Here is a 16,255-nt window from a genome sequence, read left to right as displayed (position 1 = left end):
TGAAGCATGCAAAATCGGTTGATTTTAGTCTCTAGATCTTCCGTCATCTTCTTCTCAACACCGAGATTGCACATGACAATCCCAGATATGCGCTCATCATCTATGGTTCGCCATAGCGTGTCCCGGGATTTATCAAATCCGTCTAGCCACTCTCCAATGTACACTAGGGACTCTGATACCAACCAACCTTCTGCCATGCTACCCTCCGGACGTGCCTTTTGACGCACATATCCCTTAAGCGTTTTCATGAAACGCTCTAAGAAGAACATCCATCTGGAATGAACTGTGCCAGCTATTTCCACCTCATCAACTATGTGAACAAGAAGATGCACCTGAATGGTTAGCATTGTAGTAGGAAAATGTTTCTCAAACATGCACACAAGCTCCGCAGCATTTAGTTTGGCGAATGGTATGGAGTCTACGTCGATCTCCTTTTGTGAGATCCATTGCACCAGCTTTGCAAGTTTGTAGATTGTGTTACGGATGTCGAGAGACAAACATCCCTCAATGGCAACCGGTAAGATAAACTGTAAAGTATGTGTAGCAATGATATTAAAGTCCACATTTTATGCAATGATATTAAAGTCCACTATGAACGTACCTGACACATTTTATGCCAATCGTGTGACTTCAAACCGGTAAGCTTTCCTTCTTTAGTAAAACACGTTCGGAGCGAGTGCATTACGCCAGTGGGGGTCCGCAAAGATCGAATGGCCTCTTTTACTTTGCGTTCTTGGGCTCCTGTGAAAATCCATGGTGCTTTAGGGAGTTTTATCGATCCATCAACGCTGTTTGCGGCCAATATTGCTCCATACGATCCACATTTCTAAGGTCAACTCTGGCTCCCAAAGTATCTTTCTTGCCGGTCAAATGGTCCCATAGTAGATTACCCACATTCTTGAATATGTGCATTGGATCGAGCAAGTGATTGATCACGAGTCGGGGCCAGTATGGTAACTCGTACCATAGAGATAGTCTCTTCATCCCTGGAGGCAATCCGTCATCGCACATCTCCTTCTGCTCTAACCATGCTTGTGCAGACATCCTTGGTGGCTCTCTTCCCAAAAAGCCGTCGCGTAACACATGATTCTCTGAAAGATACGCTTGATGACCTTCGTAGATTTGCTTCTTCAGTGAGGGTGCCCTACGTGCATTCAGTCTAGGTCCACATGTGACACATGCTCTGTATCCGCTTGTTTGAAGCCCTGCATGTATACACATGATAATAGATCAACTATGGGAAAAAACAAGATTTACAGTGTCTGAGTGAGGAGTGTCAATAGATCACCTGAGCATTCTGTTAGCCTGGGATAGTCATGCATGGTCCACATTAGAATACCTCTGATCAAAGCATTCCGTCGTCCTGTGTGTCGGCTCATATCCACCACCTCTATGCCAATCCACAATTGTTGTAGCTCTTCCAATAGTGGACGAAGATACACATCCATATTCCCCACTTTATATCGCCCTGGCACAATCAAGCTTAGCCATAGGTGCCCCTTCTTCGTAGTCAACCACGGGGGAATGTTGTAGTTGACGATGACAACGGGCCATACACTGTAAGATGTTGATCTTTGACCAAATGGATTTACGCCATCCATAGCCAGGCCTAAGCGCAAATTTCGAGCTTCCCTGGCAAAATCCGACCATGTTCCATCTATATGTTTCCAGGCTGCTCAATCTGCAGGAATTCGTAGCACACCATCCGAAGATTTATTCTCCTCATGCCATGATGCTAGGGCGGCCATGGACTTACATTCGAAGAAATGCTTGATGCGAGGAAGCAAAGGAAAATGTCGCAAAACCTTTTGTGGAATTTTTGTCCCGTGGAGATCTACTCGATATCTTTCGGAATCACATTTCGGACACTTCTCCATGTCTGTGTATTCCCCTCTGAAAAGAATGCAGTCATTAGGACAAGCGTGGATAGAATTGTAATCCATCCCCAAGTTTCGCAAAATCTTTCTTGCTTCATCTCGGGAATCTGGCATCACATTGTCAGCTGGTAGTATGTGCTCTTTCAGCAATCTACACAACATAAAAATATGATACAGTCGTGTAAAAATCTATCAGATCATTATACATTTAGAGTTCTATTAAAGTAAACTAATTGTAATAGATCACCTGAAAAGCGCTGTGATGCTAGTGTCACTCCATCCAAACTTTGCCTGCATGTTGAGAAGAACCAGGAGTGCTTTCAATCTAGACATACGTGCTCCATTATACAATGACGTATCGGCTTCACTTTTCATATCATCATAGATAAGCCTTTCTGAATCCATGATCGTCTCGATCATTTCATCAATCTCGGGCTCAGACATTGCCTCGTTGGGAATGTGCTCTGCATGATCATCCCCCGAGCTGTCAGAGGCTACATCTTGTGGCCTCACATATGCTGCTTGACCAAAGCGCCTGCGAACACGTCTATTGGGTTGCAAGATTGCTGCTTGTTGGCCAGCGTCAGAGTCCGACGAGTTATAATTGGCAACAACTCGATCTATAATAGATGGATCGAACTCGCCAAATTCGCGAACGTGCTGCAAAGAAACACGTCTTGTCCGTCGCACAGCATGCTTGCATTGATTACAAGGACATAAGACCCTCGTTGAGAGATAGGTGTTTCGATTGGACGGTCCCACATCCTCGTCGCTACTCATAATGAGGATAAAAAACTTATAACCTGGACAACAAATTTAATATTCTATTGGCATTCTTCGTCTTATCTCTCTCTCTCTCTCTCTCTCTCTCTCTCTCTCTCTCTCTCTCTCTCTCTCTCTCTCTCTTTATCTCACATTCTCTAGTCATGTCCAATCCCCGCACACCTCGGTCTAGAGGTGCACGGAGATCAGAACCACCGGGTTATAATCTCGTCTTTATTGGTCAATACCTATATTTGTGGGTACAAGAAATCTACACACCCACGTCTACATGATACTGCATGTAGTGGACAAAATCCCTTTGCCTCTTCTCTAGCTGTAGCACTTCACTTCATCTTAACATCTTTTCACAGTAGATCTTTTCACTGTTCGTCTAACTCTAAACCCTAAACCGTAAGTAATTCTTGCGTGGACTCGATCTAACGTAAATAAGCGTAAATCTAAATAAACGTAAATCTAACTAAAAATAAAGCTAAATCTAATTTAACGTAAGTCTAATGACTAGAGGTTGTCTAGATGGTCATTGTGTCGGGGATGTAGTGACTCTTGCCGCCCTGAAGATCCACCTTCTTCCCTATCTTCTGAAGACATTTCACCAGTACTTTTGGATCGACGGAGCCCACCATGAGTGAAGACAGCAATACCCTATATTCCATTGAGGGCTTTCTTCACCCGCTTCATGCAGGCATCGCAGTCTATGGAGACCTAAATCTAATCTAATATAACGTAAATCTAAATCTAGCTTAAATAAACGTAAATCTAGTTAAAAATAAACCTAAATCTAATTTAATGTAAGTCTACATATAACCTAATCTTTAACGTCTTTTAAGATAGTTTCCTACGACGTTATAACTCTCTTCTTCTTGTGTGTGTACGCGTGTGTGGATGTGTGTGCCAATAAAAAGAGATAAACGGTATAACCTTTCTATCACCCATGCCAAGTATGATAGATTGATTATGCCATTTCCCTCTTGAATAATAGGTCTTCAGTTCAACTCCTCGTCGGTTAGATCTTTAGGTCTTTTAATTTTAATTAGTTTCCTACGACGTTAAATTAGTTTCTCTCTCTTTCTCTTTCAATGTGTGTGCGTTTTTTTGGATCGTATGCATGTTTTCTCTCTCTTTTCCTCTCTCAATGTGTGCGTTTTTTGTTTATGCATGTTCTCTCTCTCTTTTCCTCTCTCAATGCGTGCGTTTTTTGTTTATGCATGCTCTCTCTCTCTTTTTCTCTCTCAATGTGTGTGCATTCTTTGTTTATGTATGTGTGTGTGCGTTTTTGTTTTTGTTTGTACTCTCTCTCTCTCTCTCTCTCTCTCTCTCACACACACACACACACACACACACACACACACACAAAACACTGTGTGTGTGTGTGTATGTGTGTGTGTGAGAGAGAAAGAGAGGGAGAGAGAAAGAGGGGAAGGGAACATGAGAATGAGGAGAGGGAAGGAGTATACCTGGCTCTCCTTCCTCTCCTCGTGTGTGTGTGTGTGTGTGTGTGTGTGTGTGTGTGTGGAGAAGAAAAAGAGAGAGAAAGAGAGAGAGTGAGGGAGAGCGTTACCTGCTCTTTGCTTGAGGGCGCCGAAAAACTCAGATCTGAGATCTGAGTTTTTGGGCGCGCTCAGTTATTTTTTTTACCCCAGCTAGCATCGCTCATAGCTCATAGCGACGTCGGGAAATTTTTTTTTGAGCGTCGCTGTGTGAGCGTCGCTAATATGAAGAACCTCTTGTAGTGCATGCTGCTTAGTCCAAATCATAGTAATGACTACCAATATTGGACGTGATATGTTGACCCTGGTCCTACTAGACCCGTAGATAATTTCTTCGGACACCACGGCCGATATCAACATAAGAACATAGTCTTGCAATACAATTAGATACATAAAATAATGAAAATTGCAAGAAGTGGAAATTGCGAACCTGACCATCCATTGGTCTCTATCCGAGGTGAAGCACTTTGTTCACTATCGGTGCCTTATGTGATGTCGGATGGTTTGTTGCATATGTCCGTGTGAAAAACTCGCCTCAACATACCTGATCGTGTTTAGATGATGTACTTCCTGCTGCAGAGGGCCTTGCGCGAGTTGTACCAATAGGTGTGCATGCTTACCTACATACTCTTGCATGGCACAACTATGTCTTATACCTTTTACTTCGTCTATGAATTGTATCATTGGAGTTTTTGGTTGTACTTCTTGCCGTGTACCGCTTTATGGCGCCGTGCAGAGCTTGGACATACTAGAAATTTCTGATCTTGGCCTGTGTACGGCTTGCATGATCCATGCGACCACGACCATTAGCTGCGGACGGGGTGGTTGAGCTTGTGGGAGCGACCCCCAAGGGTGGCCTTACGGCACCTTTTGGGCATCCAATGTGAAAAAAAAATATGAACAACCAAAAAAAATAAAGCACACTAGCGATGGCGGCCGCCTGTAGTAGCCGGTGCACCGAGGAAGGAGGCGACCTAGCCGTCGTTGCAAGCCCAGCCAGGGCGACCTCCTATGTCAAAAAACCGTCTCCACGGCAGCGCGAGCCCAACGAGGCCGCTCTGGCTTGATTCGACATAGGTCGACTGGCGGCCCCAGCTCCGACCAAGGGGTGGTTCTCGCCCTGTTTTTTCTTTTCTTGAGCCCTCCATGAAACTCCCCATAGAAGGGGTGACTCATGCGGCTTCGCCCTCGATTGGCCCCTCCATAATCGTGAAAGAGAGAGAGCGCCCTTGAGAGGCCATGCCTCGGCTGAAGTCGATCGAGAGCGAGAGAGAGAGAGAGAGAGAGAGAGAGAGAGAGAGAGAGAGAGAGAGAGAAACATGCCTCAAGAAGAAAACCATGCCCTGAGAAATCCCTCTTCCCCGCCATGGCTCCACCCTCCTCCATAGCTCCCTCTTCCCCCTGAGCTCTGATACCAATATAAGACCTAGGGTAACTGAACCAGGGATCCTCCTCCCTACTGCCCCTTATATAGGCTAGCTCATAGCACTTGCCCTAAGCGGATCCCCAATCCGCACTGATCCAGCCGGCCCTTGGCCTAGGTCGCTGACCCCCTAGGTTGGGCCTTGCCCCGTAGGACCCTTGTCCTGACATTTGCGGCCATTTTTTTATAAATGAAAAGAGTTTCAAATATCAAGTCTTATTCAATGAATCAAAAACACAAAGAAATAAAAATTGGTAACATTTTATATTTAATCCAAACAGGTTAAACCATTTATTACAAAGATATGTTTATTCAACTAGATAATGGCAGACAAGAATCAAATTGACAATGGGAATTCCCATTGCTGAGCTTGCCTTCAAGACTACACTAGATTCCATCTTGCTGCAACTTTTGGAATCAAGGATCAATTCTCTTACTAAGACTATGTGCAAAAAAAGTAGAAGGAGTAGATTATTGAGGTTCGTTCTTGAAAGCAAAAAGATTGAAACTTGCCAGCTAGTGAATTCTAGTATGTGTAAAGGAAAAAACTATGGGCGAGTATGTGTCCCAAATCTTGCAAGCACGTCACAATAGTCGGAATCTTGCAAGATGCGAAGTTGTTAATCAAAGATGAAAAGGGACGGGTGGCCATCTGGCAGGCGAGAGAGGAAAAGAAGAAGAAGATTTTTAACGTCGCGGGCTGCGCTGTCGCCGCAGACGTGGGGAGAGAGAGACACAGAGAGAGAGAGAGGGAGTCAGGTGTGGTAGCTGGCAGAGGCAGGCAGCTAGGTGTGTTTGCCATGGACGCGGAGCTGGGCACGCGAGGGGGAGCAACGCATGAGTGAGCTGGGCTGGAGAGCACTGCATCCCGCCACACACACACACACACACACACACACAAGCAGCGACGACTCATGCAATGCTTGCAGTCTCTCATACCCAAAACGATTGCTTGTAACGTGTGCAGGGGCTGTCACAGGGCTGCAGTGAGTGCAGAGCCAATACAAACGCTGGCGTTTTGCTCACAGGGTGTCTGACGGCGATGGTAGGCTGGGGACAGTCATGGTAGGCTCGGGTACACAGCGCCGCTGGAGAACGAGGGTAGGGCGTGGGAACCGTTGCAAGCTGGAGTTTTGCTTCTGCCGATAATGCTGGCGCGAAATTAGGGGAGCTAATTAATTAACGGAAAGCGACACAGGCCTAGTATCCATTACTGCTCAAGTAAAGGAAAAAACTATGGGCGATAATGATATGCAAGTAATACTACAGTTAATACTTTAAAAAGTCAACTTAAACTATTGATCACAAACATATCACTTATTCAGCAAAATAATGGCAGAATCAACTTAAACTATCGATGACAATCATATCACTTTACTAAATCAACTTAAACTATTGATCACAAACCTATCACTTATTGAGGAAGATAATGGCATCCACTGCAATCAAAAGACGTAGAAGAGCTTTGTAATAATTAATCATTCCAAAAGGTTACAAAATCGGATTTTTGATGCAATGATCATACAATGACTATCGATCATCATTCGGCCATGGGCCTGCTATGGGAAATAATGGATGGCATAACTATTTTAGGCTGTATGACCACCCTAACAAGAGTGCAAGTCCATCTTTGCAACTTATACCCACATCGTCTAAGCTCAAACTAATGAGACGGTTGCACTTTGACAACTAATGGAGATAATTGGTCCCTTCAGCATTGGGGAAGTACTTTAGCAATTGTGGTATGTGATTCACTAGGGTATATACATCGTGTCATTTTATCTAAACTAGTGGGTTTGTAGATATGCATTCTGATGCAACCCACCAATACATCTTTTACTACTTTGTGCGTGTAGACATCTATAGGTTTGGCAAAGCCAAAAATGTCTTTGTGGTGGGATAGAGGGTTGGTTGTAACCAATTGCAGAAGCCCACGTAGATGCCATACCACCCAAATTGGAACAGGATATTACTACCATGGATGTCATTGTGTGCAATTTTTTCATGCAAAAAATGATGGTGTGCAACAATCCATTGATAATGCTTCAAATGTTGGCCATGGACGGCTAAATAGTTCCATCTACATCTTTCAAGGTCTTGTTGTATTGGAAGTTCTTTCCCTCCTACTACAATGCAATAAAGGAAACTCAATTGTAACCAAGCGAATACAAATGGTACAACAATGACATTGCATGTAATCTTACCCATTATAAGTACCTAAGCCATCCAAGATTGAATGCAAGGGTTTTTAGCCCTATTGTAAGAGGAAGGTAGTAACGAAAGAACCGAACATTTGGGGAAAGATTACATTGAAGGAAAGCCAGTACAAATAGCAACATCAATTCTCTCTTTGTAAGAAGCAAGGCTATGTTGAGGATCGGAATGAAATTTAATAGCTCATATACGTGGGAGCTATGCTAGCCTTAAAATGCATTGCACAAAGTAGGAAATGCCATGGGTGAGTCAAAAATCATACCTAGTTTTCTTCTAGAACAACACCTTAAGTAGGACCAGAAAGTCAAACAGGAGGTGTGCTATCTAGTAAATTACTTTGGGAGCAAGAGATTGTAGTAAAAACCCTAACCTCTTGAACTACCTTTAGGGTTGGATGCACCAAAAGGTGAATCAAGCCTTCCAAATAGTGTCTATGTCCTCTACAAATCCCATATGCGAGTAGGCCATCCAACAAAGGTGCATAAAATATGCATATAGAAATATAAAACTTGAAAATAATCATTTTTAATAGTTTTCAATATGGCTAATCACTTGAGAGTATGGAGAGAGAGAGAGAGAGAGAGAGAGAGAGAGAGAGAGAGAGTGAAATGCCAATCGAAAGCTTATTTGAATGATGTTTTTGTGCGGTTATATATGACCACTTTATCTTCAATAATTGTATCAATTGATAAACATATTGATTGATAGTTGTATTGATCGACAAAAATTCAACTATAGATCGATTAAACTTTATTTAATCCTTTATTCATATATTATAAAAAAATACATGTATATTCTCAAATAAAAGGCTCTTTTTGGCCAAGAAAGCTGTACGAGAGTGGTACAGAAAATGCGCAATTCTTTTTTGCACCTCTCACCATCCCCAATGGTCACCATCACATTAACTTTGGATGAGGAAAATGTTCAAATGAGTATAATAAGGCTTGAAATGACTTGAAAGTGTGTGTGTGTGCATGTGCACGCGCTTGTACGTGCATCTCTCTCTCTCTCTCTCTCTCTCTCTCTCTCTCTCTCTCTCTCTCTCCATTAAAGTGCTTGGAAAAAATTATTTTTTCAGACATACAAAATTCCTTTTCTTGAATTTGCCAAGAGGAAATTTTAGAAAATTAGAATTATCTTTAAGCTTTTACATTATTTTTCTCTATTTTGGGATGGAATTTCTCGTTTTCCCCTTGCTCTGAATCGGCATTTTTGAAATTCAAAACGACACATATTAAGCCGAGACACATTTTTCTTGAACACCAAACCATTAACGTGTCAATTGTGTTCTAATAATCACTCAATTTATTGTCCCCAAAGAGTTGGTCTAGCGGTAAGACTTTGGCCTCTCAACCTACGGGTTGTGGGTTCAAATCCCTTATTGTGTCACACTCTAGAGGGACACCTTGTGCTGATTTGGTGTTTGCGTTGCTAGGGCTCTTGCCCTTGGACACTCAAGTGCATCCTCCTCCTAGGGTGGGTCACCCGATGCGGAGGTTCCTAACTGGTTGCTACAAGTTCTCTCTGTCGTTCCCATCATGTGGTGTATCAATTAGGTGGCCATGGTGATGCCTACACATGACTCTCACCCGATGGTATGCAACCCTTGCCCAACCGAGTAACATGACTTATATTTGGAAGGGATAAGCACCTCTCCCTTGGGCCCTATGGTGTGATGAAAAAAAAAAACTCAATTTATTACAAAAAAAAAGTTGCCTTCTCGAGGCCATCCTCAAGTCTTCACCTTGTTTCATTATTTGACAGAATAAATGCAAGCCACGTTGTCACTATTGAACTTTTATATGAAACAGCCATAGCTATGGAAAATGCAACCCAAGTTGTCACTATTGAACTTTTATATGAAACAGCCATAGCTCTGGAAATTGACTTGGAATTTTTTATCTACATCCAGTGCCAAATTCTTGGTACTTTAAGGTACATATACATTGCTAAAGCTATTATGTGTCCCATCTTTGTCTATCAATCACACCCCCAACATGAGTGATTTTTATGGACTCTATCATCAATAGTAGATAGTTACTATGAACTTATCCTCATCCTCATCAGACCTATTTAAGAATTTTGGGAGACATTCCTGAATTTGGGATAATCTTTGAGATGAGATAAAGTACGTATGCTTGATTGAGCCCCTTTATTTTATGGTTCATTTGGACATAAACATGAAATTTTCTCCCCCAAAAAAGAAGATCCTTAAAGGGGGATGTTCACGAAAAGAACATCATATAGGTTATACTGGGACGTTACAGATCCTCGTGTCGTCACCACCTCCAATAGCATGCAATCTTCGAGCAAAAAATTATCTACCTCTTTGCTCGTCTTCGCATTGACACACGGCATCACCACCGTACACCCCGAAGATTCTCTCTCTCTCTCTCTCCCTCCCCCCCCCCCCCTTCGCCAACATTGGCCTTTTGCTTTACTTTTTTGGAGGGGTATCTAATGAGATACCCTCTAGTTTGACCTGGTTGCAAAATTAGGCCGACATATTGATTGTTTGCATTCCAATTTACATAAACAACCTTTTTTTCATAAAGGGGGGCCTTGCAAGATGATAGCCACTTGAAGAGAACAATCTTTAAAAAACAAAACCTGATATGCATACTATCCAAAACCAAAACCTGATATGTGCAAGCTACATGATAAAAACCCACGTGACTTTAGAAAATGTAAAAAATTCACGAGGCCTTCCGATTAGCAAGTAGAGAAATTACGAACATGGAAGGATGGGACCTCATGTTAGTTTAGAGTTCTTTGCTTCCTATAGTCTTACCTTATCAAATTAAAAAAAATCATAGTTTCTTTTTATTTGAAGAGTGGACACGATAATGTGAGTAGGTGTACCAAAGTGTCTCCTTAAGGTTTTTTGAATGAAAGGAAAAAAAGAAATTTTGTACGTTTGAAAAAAATATTTTTCTAGAAGACGGCTCAAGCGGCAGGGGACATGTGTAATCTCTCTCTCTATGTGTGTGTGTGTGTGTGTGTGTCTGTTGCACACTCTCTCATTGCCCCGAGTGTCCACATACGGAGAGACGCCTCTCTCTCTCTCTCGCTCTCTCTCGCTCTCTCTCTCTCTCTCTAAGCGGTACCTCGCGACCCTATACGGGATGTGTGCAGGGCAACGCTCTCTCTCTCTCTCTCTCTCTCTCTCTCTCTCTCTCTCTCTCTCTCTCTCCAAGGGGGACGTCGGAGCCACTGCTTTTGAGCAAGCCATGAAAACTTGGCGTCAAGAGCAATGGGTAGCAGTTAAAGGTCAATCTTGGGACCTTCATCTTGGGACCTTTGATCAAGGAGTGCATGCGGTTCTGGAGCAAGCAGGACCTACTAGCTGGTTGTCGACAGATGTATGAGGAGTGCATACGGAACTGCAAGCAGCTGATATAAAGCGAGGTGCAGAAGGAACTCTCGAAAACGTAATAAAAAGTTCAGGGTCGTGCAAAGAGCACCATCTACAGGGAAGCTTCGGCCAGGGAAGCAATGCAATGATCTCTCTCTCTCTCTCTCTCTCTCTCTCTCTCTCTCTCTCTCTCTCTCTCTCTATCTATCTATCTATCTATCTTTGAGGCCTCTAGGGACGTTTAAATCTTTGTTTCTCTTCTCTCCTTGTTGTACATCCCCAGGCAGAATATCTCTCTCTCTCTCTCTCTCTCTCTCTCTCTCTCTCTCTCTCTCTCTCTCTCTCTCTCTCTCTCTCTCTGTGTGTGTGTGTGTGTGTGTGTGTGTGTGTGTTGGCGGTGGCATCCATAGCGAGCAAAGCAGCGATGGCAAGCTGGTCGTGTGCAAGCAGTTGTCGTGGGCAAGCGAGGGCGACACGGGCGAGGGGGTGGTCTTGCTTGAGTTTCCCTTTTGGAAAAATTGGGACGGGGAGGGCATCTCATTAGAATCCATCTAATGAGTTTGGACCGAATAGGAAACTATGAGACTATCTATTAGTAGTGGATGTGACTATGCTTTCATTTTTAAGGATGTCTTGCTTTTTTATTGGACCCGAATTTGTGACATGGTGCATTTTATTTGACAAACGGTTTCCCTCTTAATCATTAATCAAATTATTTTTCAGTGAAAACAAGGCAAGCTACTTTTTAGAATCAAACAAAGCATAAGACTGTAAATGACAATGCATAAGATTTTGGCGCCTGTTTGGACACTCTTGAAACTTGGAGGCTGCACAGGGAGGCTAGCATGAAAGTGCAATAAAGCAGCTTCAACTCTGGAATGGGGAGAAAATTTCATATACTTCAGGGATTCCTCTCTCAACTAGTCCCCCTGGCTCTCAAAACTTGGGAAGGGTTCCTTGGATCCCTTATGGAGGGAAGTTGCACGCTTGACAAACAACAAAGGAATTACTAAACTCTCTCATCTTCGGGATGACAAAAGCTTCTGTTGGAAGGATGTGGAGCTCGTGGTGATGCAACATAACTTGGGTATGTACGAAAGGCTCCTGATCACTAGACTCTTGGAAGTACTTGCAGTCTCACCTCCACCTGTTAATGGATCACAAATTGACTAGAGGGCCTGGCATTGGCATAAGGATAGAGTGTTCACACTTCTCAAGACTTAGAAGATCTATAATGTGATGATATACAAAGTGGATTGGTTTGTCCCACTCATCAAAATCTAGAAGAAAAACTGGTATGAAAAGTGTTGGCAAAAGAGTGTTAAGGACATTTGCAAGACTCAACGGCTAGAATACATGAAGACATTCATCTTGAAGGTGCTATGGAGAGCCTTGCCCAATGGTATTAAGGTGTGTACTAGAGGGCTTGGCTCTGACACCTGCTCTGGGTGTAGGTCAGCCTCCCAAGACCCCCTTCACCTGTTCATAATGTGACCTACTTCACGGGGGCTGGACGCTAAGGTATGCAAATTGGTACGGAGAACTTGGAAGACAATTTTCTTTACTGACGACCTGATCTTTTGGGAGGGCGTGGATTCCAAAGCCAGGCCATTTTGGTGTGCACCCAGATTACTAGTTTTTGCTACATGAATCAGGTCTAGAAGTCTAAGAATCTTCAGGTATTTGAGGCCAGGCTGACGATAGCTTGTTTTGATGATATTGTACACATGAGCACTGAGCTAATCCATGGTGTTGGAGCTAGAAGAGGGTCGGCGGATAAGGGTGAAGATTGGACCCATGCATTCAATTGCTTAGAACACTCAAGAGGGTAGGTTGGTAACCTATGGTAGTACATCTTTACTTGTGTACAAGCCTCTTGGAACCCTAGTCCCCCCAAGGCACATGTAATGCTTGTGGGCAATTCTATTATGTTTGAATTGATATAAATTCTATCAACTCACAATTGTGAATATGGCGGAAAAAAAAAAGATTTTCTCAGTCAATGTATTCTTTTTACCAAAACAAATGTGGGCAAAAATCGTGGCATCCATCCTTTCCATCAATTCCATTTTTGTTGCCCTCTCTCTTTCTCGTGCATCCAGTCAAAATTTTCTCTTTTTGAAAATATAGCAAAAGTCTTTTTAGCCAAACCCAAAAAGAGTGAAGCAATGCTAAGGCTTTGTCCTTTGGGCGTGCCAAAAACTTGAGGTTGAACCACAAATGTCATGATCAGTATGAATTTTCTAGAATGTGATGACCATGATTATATCAAGGCTCACATTTGAGTTGCTACACAAATGTAAACCCGTCTATATGCCTTTTGAGGAAAAAATCTAAAAACAACTTGAGTTTCTTGGTTTTCTGTTGGGTTAAGGCCTATGTGCCTTGACCAGTCGCCCAGGTCATGGGCGCCCGTCCACTGTTACCCTATACTTATAGTGAGTATATTGTATAGGGGGAGCTGCCACTTCACAGTCTCCCTACCCACATCGCGTGTGTGTCTCCTTCTCTCTCTCTCACTCTCCGTCTGTGGTGCTCCCCGATCCCCTTCAATTGGTATCAGAGCGACAGGTGTCAGAGTGTAGATGGACGGCTTCGCGATGAACTCGTCGGCTATGACAGAGAGGTCACAGATCTGAGCAAAGAAATAGAGGAGGCTTGTGAGAAACCATACAAAGGCTTGCAGGAGAGCTCTCAAGAGCTTCCTAGTGCTCACAGATCAGTCAACAGTTCCTCTACAGATCAGCCCACTGTGTACAACAATTTCCCTCTTCTCGGCAAGCTTTGCAACGGCTACATCGGCGACAGATTGGAGCTTGGAGCTTCCATAGACATGGAATCATTGTGAGATTGATGCATTCAGCTCACGCATCGAGGTGGGAAGTGAGTTTGATCCTTTCTATGAGCTCAAAGAAGCACAGAAGAAAGTCGTTCAGTTTTTTACAGTTTGACAGCAGTCCACTGTTTTGCTCATAACTTGAGCTACACAACTCCGATTCCAAAACTTTTTGGTTTAAAACGGACCTGGCTTTAAGCTCTACGACTTTGTAGAGGGAATCATTTTCTGATTCGGAGTGCAAGTGGATCTGAAATTACAAATATAGAGACTGTTTTTCATGACAGTTTTTGGCTCTGTTATTTTCTTTGTTGCAGACAGCTTACCTGTACACACTGCAGGTAGCAGGCACATATAAGGTGGATTGGTTTGATTTGCTTGATTGTAAGCATTTGTAGGTGTTACAAGATCGGGTTTGACTCCCAGGTACAGGTTGTCTAGTACTCCCACAGGTGTTGCTAGTTGCAGTTGAGTGGTTCTTCTGCAGTGGTGGCTTGCATACATGGTCTTTCAGAGGGTAATGCTCTATGTATGCTTATGTGGTGAGCAGTAGATCTTGTGAGCAAGTGCAGAGGTTGGTTGTGGATGATATGTATGGTCACCTGTGATACTCTTTGTGAGCATTTGCTGGACACAAGTTTGCAGAGCTTATGCATGTATGTTGAGTGTAGTTTGATGCGCATTGATTGCTCATTGTATTGAGCTTGCAGGACAATGGTTATTTTGTGTTGATAGCCATTGTGCGTCGAAACTTTGGTGAAATTTTCCCAAGAGTTTTATGCGCATAAGTTGATGCGATCCAGGTTGTGATTGCGATTGCACTCAGTGATTACGTGCGGTGTTCTCTGCAGGTGGGAGCTTAGTGCATGTATGCATCGATATCGCACAGTGTGGGCTTGGTGATTAGCTCACAGATGTATGCTCTATGACGGCGTGTGTGCAGGTGATCTTCAGACCAAACAAGTCATAACTTCTTGGACAAGTTTTGGGCTGATTCTTGATGCGCTACAGTTGGTAGTGTGGGGCTGAATTACGGACTGTTTTTGGCCATGCAAGAGGGCTGAGAATTTTGTAATTTTGGACTGAATTTCAGGGCTAATTCGGTGAAGATTATGCACATGGTTATGGTCGTCATGAATGCGTCTTGTAAGTAAGTAGTGCGTTTGATTGCAGTGTGATACTAGAGCAGGCAAGGCTTATATTGACATTGCCGGAGCTCTATTTTGGAGTGTATCTCACAGGTTTTACATTGTGTTTCTAGCCATATTTGTAGACAGTTTCTAGGTGTTGTTGGTGAGGTGGTTTTGCTATCTTGCTTGGTACTTGTGCTCATGGCAGAGACAGGTGATCGATCAGATTGTGACCTCTCACAGATGCGCGTGTTTGATGTGTCAGACTTTGCAGCATGGAGAGATTGTATGCTTGATGCACTGACACAGCGAGGGTTGCATCGACCATTGAGTGGTGATGCAGGTAGACCTTCAAACATGTCTGACAATCAGTGGCAGGAGCTAGAGGAGATGGCACTATCTACGCTCTCTTTTCACCTTGCGAAATCTGTATATGCTCTTTGGCGCAGATTACATGATATGTATGATAGATCTGAGTCATCAAGGACTCGTGTGAGACATGTACATTCGCGAGTACGCCGACAGGTGACATGTTGGTATTGTGGTCATTCTGGACACGTTATACGACGCTGTTTTTGTCGTATGCGACATCGTAGGAGACATGGCAGTCTCAGAGATGTATGTAGTGATGCCATGGACTCAGTTGCTTTGACAGTTGAGGCAGATGTAGTGTCAGAGTATACTAGTGACGGGGATGTCACTTTTACCTCGAGCTATGCATGAGATGCTATACATGTGGATAGTGCACTTCCTTCGCAGTGGTTGCTAGACGTAGATGCTATGTTTCATGTCACGTCGCATCGTGAATGGTTTTGTATCTATTCTAGCAGGATGCTTGGAAGTGTACGTTTGACCAATGGATCCGTGCATGAGATAACAGGTGCAGGAGATGTGAGATTGTTATTACCGAGTGGTGCATCTTACTTGTTACGACATGTGCGCTATGTACCAGATTTGTCAGTGAGTTTGATCTCGATTGGTGAGCTTAGAGATTGTGGATGTCAGATTTCCCTTCGAGAGCCAGATTTTGTGATGCATTTGGGTTCGCTAGTGATTGCGAGAGGTGCCAGGAGTGGTCCAGATTACCCATTGCATGTGGATCACAGGAGAGATGGTGTCGTCTCTGTGATCATGCAGCCAGGTAGACAGT

Source organism: Adiantum capillus-veneris, chromosome 23 (genome assembly GCF_014529385.1).
Source record: "Adiantum capillus-veneris isolate H3 chromosome 23, ASM1452938v2, whole genome shotgun sequence".
NCBI lineage: Eukaryota > Viridiplantae > Streptophyta > Polypodiopsida > Polypodiales > Pteridaceae > Adiantum > Adiantum capillus-veneris.
The sequence above is the reverse complement of the archived record's forward strand: the minus strand, read 5'-3'. Positions refer to the sequence as shown.